This window comes from Rana temporaria, chromosome 11 (genome assembly GCF_905171775.1).
Source record: "Rana temporaria chromosome 11, aRanTem1.1, whole genome shotgun sequence".
NCBI lineage: Eukaryota > Metazoa > Chordata > Amphibia > Anura > Ranidae > Rana > Rana temporaria.
The window spans coordinates 115301460-115321440 of NC_053499.1; positions in this window are offsets into that span (position 1 = coordinate 115301460).

The following is a 19981-nucleotide window of genomic DNA, read 5'->3' on the forward strand; positions in this document are numbered from 1 at the left end:
AGAGAAAGTAAACCCTCTGAAACATTTCCCTAAAAAAAAAAAACCTGCAAGAGAAAGGCATAATGAGCTAGTATGCATAGCATACTAGCTCATTATGAATTACTTACCTGAAATCGAAGCCCCCCGCCGCCATGATACTCGGAGTGACTTCCGGGTGTCGCTGCTCCGGCGCTGTGACTGGCCGGAGCAGTGATGACGTATCTCGTGTGCGTGGGAGCCGTCAGGAAAGGCACGGTCCCGTTCATTAACGGCACGCCCATTGCGCCTGCGCCGTTGTCTATGGTGCGCATGCGCCATAGACATTGGTGCAGTCTTCTCTGCAAATATCTCCTTAACCGTGTAAGTTACGGATATATTTCTTGCACCTACAGGTAAGCCTTAATCTAGGCTTACCCATAGGGCCAAGTGGTCTGTAAGGGTTTACAACCACTTTAATACATAGACAAACTGTGCTAGGTGGCTACCGATTTGGCAAGATTGAATCAGAACACTTTTACTTGAGATCGCTCCTAGAAAAAGATCGATATAAAATATCTTGTGCAAGTATGGAAGCACATACATGTATTATTTGAAAGTCCCATTAAAATATATTCATGTTAACTTTGCATTAATAACTTTTGATGTATATGCATTGAAACTATAGTATACTATATTATTCTTACCTTTAACGATGTTCTAAAGTCAAAAGTTTTTTTTAAAAAGTTTTTTTTACCTTAATGCATTCTCTGCATTAGAATTAAAATGGATCGATTACTTGTCCTACCCACCCCAATCCCTAAACACTTAACTGATTCCTGTTACCGCTCCAGCCCTGTCTCAGCTGCAGCAACGCCCCCCTCACTTCCTGCTTTCACAGGAAACCCTGAGGGCAGCAGGAGTCAAACTCCTATGACAAGGGAACAGGGGCATTGCTCACCAGCTCTGTGTGTCTATGGACGCACACAGCTCGGCTTGGGAGTGTGCTTGCATGGGTCCCTCCTTAGCACTTGGTTTGCTAAGGGGGCACCTGGAGGAATGAGAAGTTGACAGCGTTGGCAAGGGACTTCCAGAAGAAGAGGTAAGAGAGCTTTATGTGCAATATCTTTGCACAGAACAGGAAGCTATAATCTCTTTTTTATTTTATCCCAAAAAACTGCCTTTAGTATCACTTTAAACTGGTGTTCCACCCTAAAAAAAAATACACCAAAATCCTTTAAAAAAATAGATTTTTTTTTTTTTAGTCACCAGAAAGGGCGGTTGCTATGCGGAACTTGCTAATCTGCCTCTTCCTCCACCTCGGCAGGTCTTCTTCTTCGTCCTCCTCATGTTGTCTTCTGGGGAATGTGGCGCGCTGCCTTCTGGGAACTGTGGGCCAAATCCACAAAAGGGATACGACGGCGTAACTGCTGTTACGCCGTCGTATCCCTGTTCCTAACTATGGAACTGATCCACAGAATCAGTTTTCCATAGTTAGGCAGAAGATCCGACATGTGTAAGGGACTTACACTGCCGGATCTTAGGATGCAGTACCGCATCCGCCGCTGGGGCATTTCGTGTCGAAATGCTGCCTCGGGTATGCAAATTAGCACTTACGGAGATCCACAAAGCTTTTCAGCTTCGTTTTTTCTCCGTAAGTTTTAGTTTGCAAACGCAAAATTAGGGCTGCTTTTACAAGGTGTAAACAGTTTACACCTTGTAAAAACAGACCTTTCTGTCCAGCGACGCGATTTTTTTTTTATTTTATTTTTTTTTCGCGCCGTATCTTTTTTTTTTCCCGACGCAACTTTATTGACCCGTCGCAATCCACAAAGCTCGGCGTAATGTAATTTCGCGCTATGTACGTTGGGAAAATGACGTCACGAGCATGGGCAGTACGGTCGGCGCGGGAGCGCGCCTAATTTAAATGGGAATCGCCCCCATGAAAATAGGAACGCCTTGTGCCGGCGGAATTTAAGTTACACAGCCCAAAATTTCTTGGTAAGTGCTTTGTGGATCGGGCACTTAGGTAGAAATTTTAGGGCAGTGTAACTTAAATGGAAAAAAATAAGTTACGCACGATCTTTGTGGATTACCCCCGCGTGTATCCCAAAAAAGGGCAGCCGCCCATTCACAAATCGGCGCGAGCCTCGCGCATGCGCAGTAGGAAACGAGGAATGCAAGGCTTTTAGAGATTTATGTGCATAAACAAATTCTGTTGGCTAGAATATTCATTTATTCTGGCCAATCAAATTCATGAACACACCTACACGCTTGTTTACATGCATTTATTCACGCATTTGCATGAGTTATGCCAGTAAGCTCCTCTATGAACGCAGGCTTTTTATGCCTCCAAGCGCTGCTTGAAAATATAAACCTAAATGCATGTACACATTGGCTGACACAGAACTGCATTTAGAGCAGGCATGTCCAAAGTCCGGCCCGCGGGCCAAATGCGGCCCCCTGTTGATTTCATATGGCCCCCCTGGGGATTTGGATATATATTGTTTGTGGCCCCCAGGGCCACAAAAGATATACACCGTATTAATCGGCGCTGCCTTGGAGGGCACAGGACGAGCGCCGTCAGAATACATAAAGAAAATCTCCTGTTTACTCAGCAGCGTCTGTATTGAAGTCCCGTCTCCTGGGATGCCATTGGACGACTGTTCTGTCTATCATAAGAGGCAGGACTTTGTATTAAAGAGGCCACAGAGTAAACAAGAGATTCTCCTGTTTGTAATCTGTCGGCACTCCCTCTGCCCTCCGAGGCTGCAAATGGGCATCGATTAGGCTGCACTGATGGCACGTGTGAGGCTGCACTGATGGCACGTGTGAGGCTGCATTTATGGCACATGTGAGGCTGCATTCATGGCAATGGTAAGCCTGTGCGTGTTATATGCCGATAAATACGGTATATCCAAGTAACACGCCCAAGCTCATCCTTAGTCCTGAGCAGCGCTCTGGGATTCGTTGGAGCCACAAAAGAAATATACACAGTATATCCAAATAACACGCCCAAGCTCATCTTTCTCTTCCGTTCATGGATGGACACAGCAGCAAATGACCTTAGGGTTATATCCGCTTCCTTCAGGACAAGTGGCCAGAAGGGGGGTAATAACCCCCCTCCCTGCGCCTGCTTCTGGGGAAGGCTCTGACATGGAACCAGATCCTGCTGCTGGCTCTGGTTCTGTCATGTCAGATGTTGCAGGCTTAGCCCACACGGTCAGTGAGGATGACTCTGCCTCAGGGTCAGCGCTTGATAAGGTGTTTTGTTGGAGCTTTTATCACTGCGGTGCGGGACACTCAAAAACGTGAGGACGGCGGAGACATCAGAGATGCCGGTCCCTTTTGGGTTCCGCACGCTACCCCGCACCGCAAAAGTGTTTCCTTGTGTTCCTTACCTGGACAAAATATTATACAAGAAATGGGATCGGCCGAAGAAAGTTTTTGATGTACCAAAATACTTTGCGGTCCGTTATCCTCTTGAGGAAGACTTTTAAAAAAAAGCCTCCGTCAGCGGACCCCCCTGTGTCCAGACTGAACAAGTCTACCACGTTACCTGTGGAAGGGGCTCCCGCCTTTCTGGACCCCGCAGATAGGAGAGCTGAGGCTGTGGCCCGCTCCATGTTCACAGTAGTGGGGTCGGCAGTGAGACCGGTTTTGGCCGAAGCTCTAGTGTCAGACAATTACCGAGCAGGCAAAATCCCTGCTGCAGGAGCTGGAGGCGCATAATGCTCCTGAGCTCTGTGTGGGCCTGGCTGACCAGTTAGTGCAGGGCCTGCAGTTTGTCTGTGAATTGGCCCTGGATACGCTCCTCTTGCTCTCCAAGGCCTCCGCCTACGCGGTGGTACTATGCCACCTTGGGTGGCTAAAGTGTTGGTCGGCGGACCAAACCTCTAAAAGGTCCTTAGGGGACTTACCCTTGAAGGGTGCACGGCTTTTTGGGGCGTCCCTGGATGACATCATTATAGATGCTACAGGGGGTAAGAGCACTCTGCTCCCGCAATCTGGGAAGGGTAAGGAGCCTCGTCATAAGCAGGGTCCCTCCTTTACCTCCCCCAAGTGATTTTTTTCGTCCCCAGGTGCGGCAGGAAAACGTTTTCTAGGGTGCTAAGGCACCCGCTGTAGATCAAAAAGCGCACCTGGTACCGCAAGCAGGGCCAGATTAAGAACATCATGGGCCTGGTGCTGAGGATTTTGGTGGGGCCTTTTATAAATAATAAATAAATGCGTGGGAATGACATGAACGCAGCCTGGCCAAGGCAAGTGACCAAAGGCACAGAACCCAGAAGGAAGACCGGGTGAAGATGGAAGTGCCCGGACCCCGCCTGATTCATCACAGCGCAGCACTGAGGGGCTCAGTCTGAAAATGTAAGTGTACACTAATGTGCTAATATGCTGTGCATACTTGTACATTGTGGAATAACCTACCCCATGGCCTCTAAAAAGTAGTAATGTCAGGAAAGTTTACTACCACTTTATTATCACAGGATCCCAGGAGCCTCTCATGGGGCCCCTACTGACCCAGTGGTCCTTGGGCAGTGCCTAAGTGCACAGTTGCCAACATTTAAAAAATATTTTCAGGGACACTTTTTTATATAAGTGCTATATTTAGAGTAGCTGAGATCCCCGATGTTCCTCTATAGATCATAGTAGTAATCACAAAATTAAATGAGTACTAATAATGGGGCAGAACAAATATGAGAACTGAGATTTCCTTTAGTTGAACTATCAAAAGTGTGCCCATTCTAGAACTGGTAACATTGAGGGTATTCAGTATAATTTTTAAGAACTGTTTTTGTGGGTAAGCGACATAGGGGAGGAGTATGGACGGTATATAAGTGGGAAGTATGTGCAGGTGAGGGAGAGGAATGTGGAGGGTCTAACAGTGGGCACTATGTACAGGAGAGGAGTGCAAAGGGTATGGCAAACAGCACTATGTACAGGAGAGGAGTGTGAAGGGTATGACAATGGGCAGTATGTACAGGAATAGTGTGGGGGTATGACAAAGGGTAGTACGTACCAGAGAGAAGTGTGGATGGTATGATGGGGCAGTATGTACAGGAGAGGAGTGTGGAGGGTATGACAGTGGGCAGTATGTACAGGAGAGGAATGTGGACGGTATGATAGTGGGCACTATGTATAGGAGAGGAGTGTGGAGGGTATGACAGTGAGCAGTATGTACAGGAGATGAGTGTGGAGGGTGCGACAGTGGGCACTATGTACAGGAGAGAAGTGTATGACAGCAGGCACTATGTACAGGAGAGGAGTGTGAAGGGTATGACAGTGGGCGCTCTGTATAGGAGAGGAGTGTGGAGGGTATGACAGTGGGCACTATGTACAGGAGAGGAGTGTGTAGGGTATGACAGTGGGCACTATGTATAGGAGAGAAGTGTGGAGAGTATGACAGTGGGCACTATGTACAGGAGGAGTGTGGAGAGTATGACAGTGAGCACTATGTACAGGAGTGGAAGGATATTTAGGGACTGAGTAGTGGTTAAGCGGGTCATGCATGGATTGAAATTACGCCAATTATACAGAGACCAGCCATAGTCGATCTATGTATGGGCTAGCTGGTTTTACACAAGTCAATCTATTAATCGACTTGAGTACAACCAGCCTGTTAGATTTTTCTTAAAACAATCAGTGCTGCCAGCTATAGTTAGCAACACTGATCATTGTACTCACTGGCAGAACACAATAACACTGCAGGAGTGATTCCCCCATCCACAGGTCAGCAGGTGAGAGGGTGTGTGGGGACAGGCTGGGGAGAGATAATAGTCAGTGGCTGGGTAGGCACTGGTAGTATCAGAGCCAGATACACACAGGTTACATACGCCACGATCGTTAGAGCGAGAACAATAATTCTAGTACTAGACCTCCTCTGTAACTCTAAACATGTAACCTAAAAAAAAATCGCTTAGGATACCAAAAAAAATCGTGCTAACTTAACTAACTAGTGTTTTTTTTAATGAATAAAACAGTTTTTTTCAAAAAAAAAAACATGTTAGAAAAATTGCTGCGCAAATACTGTGCTAGAGCTGCACAATTAATCGTTAAAAAAATTGTGATCTCGATTCAACCCCCCTGACGATCTCCAATGCAGAGTTTGCCGATTCTTTCATATAACAAGTGGAAAGACTTTCAGCTATCAAAAGAAAATATCTGGGCAGTCTGCCAAGTTTTTAACAGGAAACAATGGGCCAGATCCTCAAAAGGGATACGCCGGCGTATCTACTGATACGCCGTCGTATCCCTGTTTCTATCTTTGGAACTGATCCACAGAATCAGTTTCCCAAAGATAGTCAGAAGATCCGACATGTGTAAGGGACTTACACTGCCGGATCTTAGGATGCAGTACCGCATCCGCCGCTGGGGGCATTTTGAGTCGAAATGCCGCTTTGCGTATGCAAATGAGCACTTACGGAGATCCACGAAGCGGTTTAGCTTCGTGAAATCTCCGTAAATACTTACGTTGTAATCGTAAAATTAGGGCTGCTTTTACAAAGTGTTAACTGTTTACACCTTGTAAAAGTAGACCCTTCTTTGCAGCGACGCTGATTTTATTTTATTTTTTATTTATTTTTTCCCGCCGTATTTTTTTTTTTTCCCGACGCAACTTTTTTTACCCGGCGCGATTCACAAAACACGGCATAACGTAATTTTGCGCTATGCCCGTCGGGAAAATGACGTCACGAGCATGCGCAGTATGTCCGGCGCGGGAGCGCGCCTAATTTAAATGGGACTCCCCTCATTTGAATTGGGAACGCCTTGCGCCGGCCGGATTTAAGTTACACAGCCGAAAATTTCTAGGTAAGTGCTTTGTGGATCGGGCACTTAGGTAGAAATTTTGCGGCAGTGTAACTTAAATCAGAATATTTAAGTTACGGCGCCTCTTTGTGGATCTGGCCCATTGTAACTAACGCTACCTTCTTAGATCAAAGGGATAAACTTCTGTGTGTAAAGAACAAATCTGGGCAGTCTGCCAAGTTTGTAAACAAAATGAAACATTGTAACCAACTATCTTCTTAGATCAAACTTCTGTGTGTAAATGCGGGAAATTTAACCACTTAAAGACCAACACTTGTTTCTTAAGTTAAAAAGCAATATTATTTGCTAGAAAATTATTTGGAACCGCCAAACATTATATATATTTTAGCAGAGACTCTAGGGAATAAAATGGCTATTGCTGCAATATTTTATGTCACACTGCATTTGCCCATTTCAATGAATAATAAAAACCATAAAAACAAAACAGTAAAGTTAGCCCATTTTTTTTTTGTTTTAATGTGAAAGATGATGTTACGCCGCAAGAATCCTGATCTATCTTCTAAGCAAAAAAATTGCAATTCTCATTTTAGCCAGAATCGTGCAGCTCTACACCGTGCAACATAAAAAGTGCAAAGACCACCATAGAGTAATTTTCTAGCAAAAAACAAATGATGATTTTTACATGTAGTAGAGAAGTGTCAAAATTGGCCTGGGTGGCAAGGGGTTAATTACCATGAGTAATATACAAATAATTATTATAAACCCTGTGATCAGGTTGCTGCAGTGTGTCAGCTTGTATTTATACTGGCCGCTCTGAATGTGGCTTCTGACAGGCTGTGCAAGCAGGCCCGTATCTCCGGAACCATAAATGATAGCCGTCCCATATTTTGACCAGTTGTGGGGTAGGTCTTCAACTGCCTATCCCCCAAATGTGGGGTTTCTGTGACCTCTGGTCGTCGAGCTACAACCCCCGAAGTCCGATGTTTTTTTTGTTTTTTTTCTGAATTTTTTTTTTTTTGGGCAATTGGGCCTATCTTGAGAAAGGGGCCTGGAGCTGCAGCTCCATCAGCCCCCTTGTTAATCCGGCCCTGACCGCAAGCCCAACAAGCCTGCGGACAAGCCTGCTTCTGCATGTAGGTCTGCCCCCGCCAGATACTTGGGTGGGGGGCCGACTTTGCGGATGCGCGATTTGGTGGAGATCCCTCTTTCCGACCGCTGGGTTTGCGAGGTAATTTCCTTGGTGTACAAGATAGTTTCTCTCTTGTCCACCAAACAGATTTTTCCTTCCAGCTTCCTCCGATACGACGGGTGGCCCTGTCAGGGGCTGGTCAGGATCTGCTGGCCAGGGGAGTGATTATACCGGTTCCTTCAAGGGAACGTTTTCAGGGGTTTTTACTCCAATCTGTTTGTAGTCCCCAAAAAAGGAAGGGGTCTGTCCAATCCTGGACCTTAAGGCCCTTAACTCCCTTGTCAAAGTGCAAAGATTCAGGATGGAATTGTTCGCTCTGTAGTGGCGGCTCTCCATCAGGGGGACTTTGGGGCGTCCTTGGGTACTCAGGACGCGTACCTGCATATTCCCATACGCGCAAAACACCAGAGGTTTCTGCGTTTTGCGGTCGAAGAGGACCATTTTCAGTTTGTGGCCCTCCCCTTTGGCCTGGCTTCGGCACCACGAGTTTTCACAATGGTGATCGCTCCGATTTTGGCCCTGCTAAGGCAGTGCGGAATTACTATTGTGGGATACCTGGACGACCTTCTGAGAGCTTCTTTAAGCTCAGTCTTAAGAGAGGATGGTCCATCACCTGCCAGCCCCTCCAAAAGATTCTAAAAATCATCATTTGTTTTTTGCTAGAAAATTACTCTATGGTGGTCTTTGCACTTTTTATGTTGCACGGTGTAGAGCTGCACGATTCTGGCTAAAATGAGAATTGCAATTTTTTTGCTTAGAAGATAGATCAGGATTCTTGCGGCGTAACATCATCTTTCACATTAAAACAAAAAAAAAATGGGCTAACTTTACTGTTTTGTTTTTATGGTTTTTATTATTCATTGAAATGGGCAAATGCAGTGTGACATAAAATATTGCAGCAATAGCCATTTTATTCCCTAGAGTCTCTGCTAAAATATATATAATGTTTGGCGGTTCCAAATAATTTTCTAGCAAATAATATTGCTTTTTAACTTAAGAAACAAGTGTTGGTCTTTAAGTGGTTAAATTTCCCGCATTTACACACAGAAGTTTGATCTAAGAAGATAGTTGGTTACAATGTTTCATTTTGTTTACAAACTTGGCAGACTGCCCAGATTTGTTCTTTACACACAGAAGTTTATCCCTTTGATCTAAGAAGGTAGCGTTAGTTACAATGGGCCAGATCCACAAAGAGGCGCCGTAACTTAAATATTCTGATTTAAGTTACACTGCCGCAAAATTTCTACCTAAGTGCCCGATCCACAAAGCACTTACCTAGAAATTTTCGGCTGTGTAACTTAAATCCGGCCGGCGCAAGGCGTTCCCAATTCAAATGAGGGGAGTCCCATTTAAATTAGGCGCGCTCCCGCGCCGGACATACTGCGCATGCTCGTGACGTCATTTTCCCGACGGGCATAGCGCAAAATTACGTTATGCCGTGTTTTGTGAATCGCGCCGGGTAAAAAAAGTTGCGTCGGGAAAAAAAAAAAATACGGCGGGAAAAAATAAATAAAAAATAAAATAAAATCAGCGTCGCTGCAAAGAAGGGTCTACTTTTACAAGGTGTAAACAGTTAACACTTTGTAAAAGCAGCCCTAATTTTACGATTACAACGTAAGTATTTACGGAGATTTCACGAAGCTAAACCGCTTCGTGGATCTCCGTAAGTGCTCATTTGCATACGCAAAGCGGCATTTCGACTCAAAATGCCCCCAGCGGCGGATGCGGTACTGCATCCTAAGATCCGGCAGTGTAAGTCCCTTACACATGTCGGATCTTCTGACTATCTTTGGGAAACTGATTCTGTGGATCAGTTCCAAAGATAGAAACAGGGATACGACGGCGTATCAGTAGATACGCCGGCGTATCCCTTTTGAGGATCTGGCCCATTGTTTCCTGTTAAAAACTTGGCAGACTGCCCAGATATTTTCTTTTGATAGCTGAAAGTCTTTCCACTTGTTATATGAAAGAATCGGCAAACTCTGCATTGGAGATCGTCAGGGGGGTTGAATCGAGATCACAATTTTTTTAACGATTAATTGTGCAGCTCTAGCACGGTATTTGCGCAGCAATTTTTCTAACATGTTTTTTTTTTTGAAAAAAACTGTTTTATTCATTAAAAAAAACACTAGTTAGTTAAGTTAGCACGATTTTTTTTGGTATCCTAAGCGATTTTTTTTTAGGTTACATGTTTAGAGTTACAGAGGAGGTCTAGTACTAGAATTATTGTTCTCGCTCTAACGATCGTGGCGTATGTAACCTGTGTGTATCTGGCTCTGATACTACCAGTGCCTACCCAGCCACTGACTATTATCTCTCCCCAGCCTGTCCCCACACACCCTCTCACCTGCTGACCTGTGGATGGGGGAATCACTCCTGCAGTGTTATTGTGTTCTGCCAGTGAGTACAATGATCAGTGTTGCTAACTATAGCTGGCAGCACTGATTGTTTTAAGAAAAATCTAACAGGCTGGTTGTACTCAAGTCGATTAATAGATTGACTTGTGTAAAACCAGCTAGCCCATACATAGATCGACTATGGCTGGTCTCTGTATAATTGGCGTAATTTCAATCCATGCATGACCCGCTTAACCACTACTCAGTCCCTAAATATCCTTCCACTCCTGTACATAGTGCTCACTGTCATACTCTCCACACTCCTCCTGTACATAGTGCCCACTGTCATACTCTCCACACTTCTCTCCTATACATAGTGCCCACTGTCATACCCTACACACTCCTCTCCTGTACATAGTGCCCACTGTCATACCCTCCACACTCCTCTCCTATACAGAGCGCCCACTGTCATACCCTTCACACTCCTCTCCTGTACATAGTGCCTGCTGTCATACACTTCTCTCCTGTACATAGTGCCCACTGTCGCACCCTCCACACTCATCTCCTGTACATACTGCTCACTGTCATACCCTCCACACTCCTCTCCTATACATAGTGCCCACTATCATACCGTCCACATTCCTCTCCTGTACATACTGCCCACTGTCATACCCTCCACACTCCTCTCCTGTACATACTGCCCCATCATACCATCCACACTTCTCTCTGGTACGTACTACCCTTTGTCATACCCCCACACTATTCCTGTACATACTGCCCATTGTCATACCCTTCACACTCCTCTCCTGTACATAGTGCTGTTTGCCATACCCTTTGCACTCCTCTCCTGTACATAGTGCCCACTGTTAGACCCTCCACATTCCTCTCCCTCACCTGCACATACTTCCCACTTATATACCGTCCATACTCCTCCCCTATGTCGCTTACCCACAAAAACAGTTCTTTAAAATTATACTGAATACCCTCAATGTTACCAGTTCTAGAATGGGCACACTTTTGATAGTTCAACTAAAGGAAATCTCAGTTCTCATATTTGTTCTGCCCCATTATTAGTACTCATTTAATTTTGTGATTACTACTATGATCTATAGAGGAACATCGGGGATCTCAGCTACTCTAAATATAGCACTTATATAAAAAAGTGTCCCTGAAAATATTTTTTAAATGTTGGCAACTGTGCACTTAGGCACTGCCCAAGGACCACTGGGTCAGTAGGGGCCCCATGAGAGGCTCCTGGGATCCTGTGATAATAAAGTGGTAGTAAACTTTCCTGACATTACTACTTTTTAGAGGCCATGGGGTAGGTTATTCCACAATGTACAAGTATGCACAGCATATTAGCACATTAGTGTACACTTACATTTTCAGACTGAGCCCCTCAGTGCTGCGCTGTGATGAATCAGGCGGGGTCCGGGCACTTCCATCTTCACCCGGTCTTCCTTCTGGGTTCTGTGCCTTTGGTCACTTGCCTTGGCCAGGCTGCGTTCATGTCATTCCCACGCATTTATTTATTATTTATAAAAGGCCCCACCAAAATCCTCAGCACCAGGCCCATGATGTTCTTAATCTGGCCCTGCTTGCGGTACCAGGTGCGCTTTTTGATCTACAGCGGGTGCCTTAGCACCCTAGAAAACGTTTTCCTGCCGCACCTGGGGACGAAAAAAATCACTTGGGGGAGGTAAAGGAGGGACCCTGCTTATGACGAGGCTCCTTACCCTTCCCAGATTGCGGGAGCAGAGTGCTCTTACCCCCTGTAGCATCTATAATGATGTCATCCAGGGACGCCCCAAAAAGCCGTGCACCCTTCAAGGGTAAGTCCCCTAAGGACCTTTTAGAGGTTTGGTCCGCCGACCAACACTTTAGCCACCCAAGGTGGCATAGTACCACCGCGTAGGCGGAGGCCTTGGAGAGCAAGAGGAGCGTATCCAGGGCCAATTCACAGACAAACTGCAGGCCCTGCACTAACTGGTCAGCCAGGCCCACACAGAGCTCAGGAGCATTATGCGCCTCCAGCTCCTGCAGCAGGGACTTTGCCTGCTCGGTAATTGTCTGACACTAGAGCTTCGGCCAAAACCGGTCTCACTGCCGACCCCACTACTGTGAACATGGAGCGGGCCACAGCCTCAGCTCTCCTATCTGCGGGGTCCAGAAAGGCGGGAGCCCCTTCCACAGGTAACGTGGTAGACTTGTTCAGTCTGGACACAGGGGGGTCCGCTGACGGAGGCTTTTTTTTAAAAGTCTTCCTCAAGAGGATAACGGACCGCAAAGTATTTTGGTACATCAAAAACTTTCTTCGGCCGATCCCATTTCTTGTATAATATTTTGTCCAGGTAAGGAACACAAGGAAACACTTTTGCGGTGCGGGGGTAGCGTGCGGAACCCAAAAGGGACCGGCATCTCTGATGTCTCCGCCGTCCTCACGTTTTTGAGTGTCCCGCACCGCAGTGATAAAAGCTCCAACAAAACACCTTATCAAGCGCTGACCCTGAGGCAGAGTCATCCTCACTGACCGTGTGGGCTAAGCCTGCAACATCTGACATGACAGAACCAGAGCCAGCAGCAGGATCTGGTTCCATGTCAGAGCCTTCCCCAGAAGCAGGCGCAGGGAGGGGGGTTATTACCCCCCTTCTGGCCACTTGTCCTGAAGGAAGCGGATATAACCCTAAGGTCATTTGCTGCTGTGTCCATCCATGAACGGAAGAGAAAGATGAGCTTGGGCGTGTTATTTGGATATACTGTGTATATTTCTTTTGTGGCTCCAACGAATCCCAGAGCGCTGCTCAGGACTAAGGATGAGCTTGGGCGTGTTACTTGGATATACCGTATTTATCGGCATATAACACGCACAGGCTTACCATTGCCATGAATGCAGCCTCACATGTGCCATAAATGCAGCCTCACACGTGCCATCAGTGCAGCCTCACACGTGCCATCAGTGCAGCCTAATCGATGCCCATTTGCAGCCTCGGAGGGCAGAGGGAGTGCCGACAGATTACAAACAGGAGAATCTCTTGTTTACTCTGTGGCCTCTTTAATACAAAGTCCTGCCTCTTATGATAGACAGAACAGTCGTCCAATGGCATCCCAGGAGACGGGACTTCAATACAGACGCTGCTGAGTAAACAGGAGATTTTCTTTATGTATTCTGACGGCGCTCGTCCTGTGCCCTCCAAGGCAGCGCCGATTAATACGGTGTATATCTTTTGTGGCCCTGGGGGCCACAAACAATATATATCCAAATCCCCAGGGGGGCCATATGAAATCAACAGGGGGCCGCATTTGGCCCGCGGGCCGGACTTTGGACATGCCTGCTCTAAATGCAGTTCTGTGTCAGCCAATGTGTACATGCATTTAGGTTTATATTTTCAAGCAGCGCTTGGAGGCATAAAAAGCCTGCGTTCATAGAGGAGCTTACTGGCATAACTCATGCAAATGCGTGAATAAATGCATGTAAACAAGCGTGTAGGTGTGTTCATGAATTTGATTGGCCAGAATAAATGAATATTCTAGCCAACAGAATTTGTTTATGCACATAAATCTCTAAAAGCCTTGCATTCCTCGTTTCCTACTGCGCATGCGCGAGGCTCGCGCCGATTTGTGAATGGGCGGCTGCCCTTTTTTGGGATACACGCGGGGGTAATCCACAAAGATCGTGCGTAACTTATTTTTTTCCATTTAAGTTACACTGCCCTAAAATTTCTACCTAAGTGCCCGATCCACAAAGCACTTACCAAGAAATTTTGGGCTGTGTAACTTAAATTCCGCCGGCACAAGGCGTTCCTATTTTCATGGGGGCGATTCCCATTTAAATTAGGCGCGCTCCCGCGCCGACCGTACTGCCCATGCTCGTGACGTCATTTTCCCAACGTACATAGCGCGAAATTACATTACGCCGAGCTTTGTGGATTGCGACGGGTCAATAAAGTTGCGTCGGGAAAAAAAAAAGATACGGCGCGAAAAAAAAATAAAATAAAAAAAAAATCGCGTCGCTGGACAGAAAGGTCTGTTTTTACAAGGTGTAAACAGTTTACACCTTGTAAAAGCAGCCCTAATTTTGCGTTTGCAAACTAAAACTTACGGAGAAAAAACGAAGCTGAAAAGCTTTGTGGATCTCCGTAAGTGCTAATTTGCATACCCGAGGCAGCATTTCGACACGAAATGCCCCAGCGGCGGATGCGGTACTGCATCCTAAGATCCGGCAGTGTAAGTCCCTTACACATGTCGGATCTTCTGCCTAACTATGGAAAACTGATTCTGTGGATCAGTTCCATAGTTAGGAACAGGGATACGACGGCGTAACAGCAGTTACGCCGTCGTATCCCTTTTGTGGATTTGGCCCACAGTTCCCAGAAGGCAGCGCGCCACATTCCCCAGAAGACAACATGAGGAGGACGAAGAAGAAGACCTGCCGAGGTGGAGGAAGAGGCAGATTAGCAAGTTCCGCATAGCAACCGCCCTTTCTGGTGACTAAAAAAAAAAAAATCTATTTTTTTAAAGGATTTTGGTGTATTTTTTTTTAGGGTGGAACACCAGTTTAAAGTGATACTAAAGGCAGTTTTTTGGGATAAAATAAAAAAGAGATTATAGCTTCCTGTTCTGTGCAAAGATATTGCACATAAAGCTCTCTTACCTCTTCTTCTGGAAGTCCCTTGCCAACGCTGTCAACTTCTCATTCCTCCAGGTGCCCCCTTAGCAAACCAAGTGCTAAGGAGGGACCCATGCAAGCACACTCCCAAGCCGAGCTGTGTGCGTCCATAGACACACAGAGCTGGTGAGCAATGCCCCTGTTCCCTTGTCATAGGAGTTTGACTCCTGCTGCCCTCAGGGTTTCCTGTGAAAGCAGGAAGTGAGGGGGGCGTTGCTGCAGCTGAGACAGGGCTGGAGCGGTAACAGGAATCAGTTAAGTGTTTAGGGATTGGGGTGGGTAGGACAAGTAATCGATCCATTTTAATTCTAATGCAGAGAATGCATTAAGGTAAAAAAAACTTTTTAAAAAAAACTTTTGACTTTAGAACATCGTTAAAGGTAAGAATAATATAGTATACTATAGTTTCAATGCATATACATCAAAAGTTATTAATGCAAAGTTAACATGAATATATTTTAATGGGACTTTCAAATAATACATGTATGTGCTTCCATACTTGCACAAGATATTTTATATCGATCTTTTTCTAGGAGCGATCTCAAGTAAAAGTGTTCTGATTCAATCTTGCCAAATCGGTAGCCACCTAGCACAGTTTGTCTATGTATTAAAGTGGTTGTAAACCCTTACAGACCACTTGGCCCTATGGGTAAGCCTAGATTAAGGCTTACCTGTAGGTGCAAGAAATATATCCGTAACTTACACGGTTAAGGAGATATTTGCAGAGAAGACTGCACCAATGTCTATGGCGCATGCGCACCATAGACAACGGCGCAGGCGCAATGGGCGTGCCGTTAATGAACGGGACCGTGCCTTTCCTGACGGCTCCCACGCACACGAGATACGTCATCACTGCTCCGGCCAGTCACAGCGCCGGAGCAGCGACACCCGGAAGTCACTCCGAGTATCATGGCGGCGGGGGGCTTCGATTTCAGGTAAGTAATTCATAATGAGCTAGTATGCTATGCATACTAGCTCATTATGCCTTTCTCTTGCAGGTTTTTTTTTTTTTAGGGAAATGTTTCAGAGGGTTTACTTTCTCTTAAAGCAAATATGGTTTCCCTCTGTATATACTGTATATATGTTTTTTTAACTTCAAAACCAAGTTTATTGAGGTGTAGAAAAAATAAGAGGTACATACATGGTAGGCATTTGATCAACATTGATCAATAATCAGTACGTTTTTACAGATATATATTTTACAATTCGGGTTCGCAGACCGCTTCACATCAGGACCTGTGCACATATGTTTAACATTGTCATACGTATAAAAAGAAACCCTGCACATTCCAGAAACCCAATACATGTAACAAATCGACCACGCCACCCTCCCACCACAGACGCTCTTCACCTGCCCGGAACTCATTCCGTGCATGTTTCCCCATCTTCTAACCACCTGTCCCATACACTGGAGAACTTTTGTGGGCGCCCCCTATGAATGTAGATCATCTTCCTATAGGGAAGAGTGGTGTTCACCTCCCTTTTCCAGTCCTCCAGCGTTGGGGCCCTTTCCCTCATCCATGCCTTAGCCGCCACCTTTCTAGCCATAAAGAGCGATTCACAAATAAAAATATTCTGGTATTTATCTACGTCCACATCTGGGACCAGTCCCAAGAGACATAACTTCGGGTCCATACCCACCGGTGTTCCCATATTGTCATGGAGGAACTGAGTTACCCGCAGCCAGTAGGCCTGCACGTCAGGGAAGTGCCACAACAAGTGGTAGAACGAGGCCGCAGCAGCGGCACACATGGGGCAGGCAGTGCTCCATGTGGGTTGAAATTTTGCAAGTCTCATGGGCGTCAGATATGCACGGTGAATTATATACAGCTGCGTTAGTCTGTCCGATAGTTTGGGGGATGACGTCTTCACTCCCTCTAAGATCTCTCCCCAGTCAGTGTCATCTATCTGTCCCAAGTCCTCTTCCCATTTTGCCTTTGCCGCCTGTGACACCCTGCCCACCTTTTTCAGTCGAATAGTATAATATAAATTGCATGTGAGTTTTGTTGAATCAGCCCCGAAAATTATATCCAGCACCCGCGGCCTACTCAAATCTACAACGACCTGTTCCAATTGTGTTCTAAGTGCATGCCGAAGCTGCAAATACCGGAAAATAAATTGAGGCGGAATGGAAAACTCTTCCCTAAGGCTTGAAAAGGATTTAGGTCCTGAGTCAGTCAGGACCTGTGACAGAAAGAGTATCCCATATGCCGCCCATATCCCCGGGTCCGGTACTGTTCCTAATTCGGGTAGACTTCCGTTTCTCCACAGTGGTGTGTGAGAGTGCACATGCGTCCTGTCCAGTTTCTTAAGGGCTACATCCCAGATTTTTTGTTGGTGCGTCAGCATATCTGCCCCAAAGTGCGTTGTCCTGCATCCCCCATGTCCCGTCCTAAATATTGCCTGCACCGGGGTATGGAGAGGGCTACCTGGCCTGTTACACACCAACGACCTATGTCTCTGCGCTTCCGACGTATTAAAATGATAGACATGGGACAGTTGCGACGCAATATAGTAATCTTGCAGATCCGGAAAGGGAGCAACCCCCCTCCAATGCAGGATTTTTAAGTATGTGCCACGCCAATTTATGTCGACTTGAACCCCAGACAAATGAATTTAGGATTGCTTCCATCTGTTTAAACACTTTTAGGGGTATGTACAATGGGGCGTGCCAAACCATATATAGTATTTTGGGCAGTAAAATAATTTTTACCAAATTTATTCTACCCATTACTCCCAGGGGTAGTCTGGCCCATGCTTGTGTTCGAGCTTTAATAATGGCAAATAGGGGTTCTACATTCAAGGGGACATAATCCCTGAGATTCCTGGTCACACTGACCCCTAGATATTTAATCTCCGCTACCCTCTGTAGAGGCAACTCCGGGGATGAGGCCGGCGGGGGAAACTGATCCAGTGGGAGGATACGGGACTTGTCCCAGTTAATCTTTAACCCCGAATATTTACCCGCCTCTTCTATTATAAGCAGGGCTGCTCTTAGCGACGGTCCCTGATCTGCCAGATAGAGGACAGTGTCGTCTGCGTATAATCCTATCTTTTCCCATGTATCCCCTTTTCTGAGGCCTATCACGTCTGGGCTTGCCCTAATTGCCATGGCTAGCGGCTCCGCCGCCAGAGCATACAATAGCGGCGACAGGGGGCAATATACTGTATATATTTACAAACCACAAATGCATTTTTTGTGCTTTTTGCATATTTGCTACAGAACGTGTTCCATAGGAAACCATGTTAAATGGACTGTAGTGCAAATCTGCCAAATGCAAAAGGCACTAAAAATGCATAGGTGTGAATCAGGCCTTAGAAACAGTTTGGTATCCTTGGAGTGTAGCTATGGGTAAAGTAAAAAATGTCATACACAATGCAATTTTGCATTTTTTACAAGTCCGCCTTGTAATATCATTTTTTTGGCAGTTGATCCTGCCAGTAGATTAGTATTTGCCCACTTCCTCCTGTAGTAGATTACCTATGCTGTTCTTTTAAAGCGACATTGCTGAGCAGCCTTGTCACACTGTGGGCAGCGTAGTCTTAGATGGACATGTCGTTTTAAATTGATTTTAGGTAAAAGGCAAACAGAATAAAGCCTAGCTCCAGCTAACACTTTTTAAAGTGGTGTTAAACCAAAAAATAGAAAATTATTATAGCTTACATGTGGTGACTTCATTGTTTTCCCAGGCTTTTTTACCTTTATTTTCTATTATTTTTCAACTTCCTTTAATAAACCGAATTGTCCAGCAAAAGTGGCAGTTAGAGAGTTGGGACAAACCATTTAACACTGACAGGGGTGCTCACAATAGTCACAATAGTCCGCGGACCAGTTTCAGCAGACATGTTCGGTCGTGTGTACGGGGTCTAAGGCTGGGTTTATACTGCAGCACGGAGTGGCTCACAGCAGGGGTCCGACGCGTCCCTGTTCACCATTTCAGGTCAGATTTTAGCCGAAATATTTGTCTGAATTCGGACCTAAAACGGACTACAAGATGCACAGGACTCCTGTGCAATTTGCATCAGAGTCGCTCTAGAGATGCCGGAACGGGCTCCATAGAGAACCGGTTACAATCTCCTGACATGTGAATTGGATGCAGGAAAACCCTCATCCAATTGGCAGTGAACCCAGCTAATACTACACTCTCTCAGACTGATAATGCTGCTGTCCAGAAGTGTCTCCATTTCTCCTCCATCCAGAGTAGAGACACCATAAGACAGGAAGCGTATGCATTGGCAAGCTACAATATATTAAATGTTTATTTTTATTTTTTTGGTTTTTTTTAATACCACTTTAGGTAGTTACAGTTACAAGTGCAGTGTTAATTGGTTGATACCAATTCCCGTATATGAAGATGTTGCTCGGCACTATGGCCTGTTAAAAGAAGTGGACAAATATTGGCAGGATCAATAAACAAATCTAAGTTACGGAAAGGACCAAAAATTGCTGTGTTACTGTTATTGACATATAGAATCTGTATGTATTTTTTTTTTCATCTTTTCCAATAAAATTGAACTTTCGTTTTTCGGAATCTTCCCCCCTCCGGTGTCACATTTGGCACCTTTCAGGGGGGAGGGGGAGCAGATACCTGTCTAATCCAGGTATTTGGCTCCCACTTCCAGGCATAGATAGCCACAGTATCTGTAGATATCTATGACACGTCCGGTGCACGTCCGGTGCCTCCTCCATCCCCACCGGGGAACACACAGGTCCCAGAAGACAGCAGGGACCATTCAGATCGCGCAGCGTGAGTTGCGCATTAGCAGTAGGGAACCAGGAAGTAAAGCCGCAAGGCTTCACTTCCTGATTCCCTTACCGAAGATGGCGGCGGCAGCACCCAAGAGCCGAGAGACAGATCGGCTTCTGGTTCCGACACAGCGGGCGCCCTGGACAGGTAAGTGTCCATATTTTAAAAGTCAGCAGCTGCAGTATTTGTAGCTGCTGACTTTTTAAAAACTCCACTTTAATTCATAATGAAGGCCTCTTGAGCCCCTTAGGGAAAGAGAGCCTTGACTGATGGGGGCATGACCAGGTACTGGACAAGGTGGTGGTCGCTAAAGGAT